A 1,637-nucleotide genomic window follows, 5' to 3' on the forward strand; every position below is an offset into this window, starting at 1 on the left:
TTAAACTTTTATACCTGAGTATTTTGTTGTTGTTGTTGTTATGTTGAAAATTATTTTTTATTGTTTGAGAATTTCATGCATGCATATAATGCATTTTGATCAGATCTGCCCATTTCCCTCTCCAGTTTCTCTAACCCCATCCACCACCTTTTCCTCCTAACTTCATGTGCTCTTTTTTCATTAATTGATTTTGTGTGTGTGTGTATTTCATACAGACATCTCAAACAATCTTTTGTTGTTATGTTGAAAATTATTTTTTATTGTTTGAGAATTTCATGCATGCATATAATGCATTTTGATCAGATCTGCCCATTTCCCTCTCCAGTTTCTCTAACCCCATCCACCACCTTTTCCTCCTAACTTCATGTGCTCTTTTTTCATTAATTGATTTTGTGTGTGTGTGTATTTCATACAGACATCTCAAACAATCTTAATCATCTTTATACCTCTATCCCCACTGGCACCCTCCCATAGCCCCCCGCCCCCCACTGGAGCCCATATGCTCTGTCATCCCTGTTACTGCCCACTGTGTTGTCAATGCCCCCAGTCGTTTCCCAATGCAAGTCCATCTGCTAAGTCTAGTCAGCCTATCTAGAGTCCCTTGTTTTAAGAAGATCATTACTTCCTCATCTAGCCACAATCAGTTGCCAACATTCCTATAGATAAAATTGGGGTCTGCTGTTCATTTTCTCCATTCTATGCTAGGTTACTGTCTGCCTGAGCTTGCATGGGACTTGTGCATGCTGACACCATTGCCATAGAATCATATGAGCAGGTTCCCAGCAGCTTGTAGGACTGTGTTTCCATATGATCATGCACCTCCTCCCTGGCTCTTGATGTCTACACTTTGACTACACTACTGCTTTGACTCTCATGTATTATCTGAAGGACAAAGTTCCCGTCCTACCTTTTCTGCTTCACTCCCTTCTCTCATTTTCAGTGGTACCCTTTACCTTTGTAAGTCAAAGTTCTCCCCGTGTTATGGTTTTGTCCCAGTGTTTCCATCATTAGTGTAGTCTGAGTTCTGAGTAGATACATGAACTACTCACTGTTTATCCTTTTGCCAAATTTCCTCAGTTGTCGTTGGTTGAAGTACATCCTCAAGAGACTTTTCAGAAAAGGCACACTGGATGTAGTATTTTCTGAATCATTCAACATTTTCCTATACAGTACTGATATCTGAATGCTGTCTGGTGGTTCATAATGTCCCTTATTCACATTCACATCCCTAAAACTCTTTTCTTGAACATGTGACTTCACTGTGGCTCCATGTATGCTGTCTCTGAGAAGTCTTTCGTCAGTATAATTCTCTTGCCTGTAAATTCTTTTATCCTTTTTTTTCTGGAAATCTTAATGATTTTTTTTTCCTTCAGTTTTAAATCCAGTAGCTTTCTTGTTAAATTATGTACCAAGGCAGAGTATTTCAGGTCAGTTTTCATCCTTCTATGTGTCGATTAAGACATTTCCAGAAATATAAGCATTTTAAATCTTGGTTCTGTTACATTTTTAAAAACTGCCCACAGCAGCAATTTAACATATTAGACTCTCTGCCTGAAATCCATTTCAACCACATTTTCTCTGAACTTTTTTTCCAAGATTTATTTTATTTTCTATTTGTGTGAATATGTGTGATAGGC

This window comes from Nannospalax galili, unplaced genomic scaffold, assembly GCF_000622305.1.
Source record: "Nannospalax galili isolate Female #2095 unplaced genomic scaffold, S.galili_v1.0 scaffold33, whole genome shotgun sequence".
NCBI lineage: Eukaryota > Metazoa > Chordata > Mammalia > Rodentia > Spalacidae > Nannospalax > Nannospalax galili.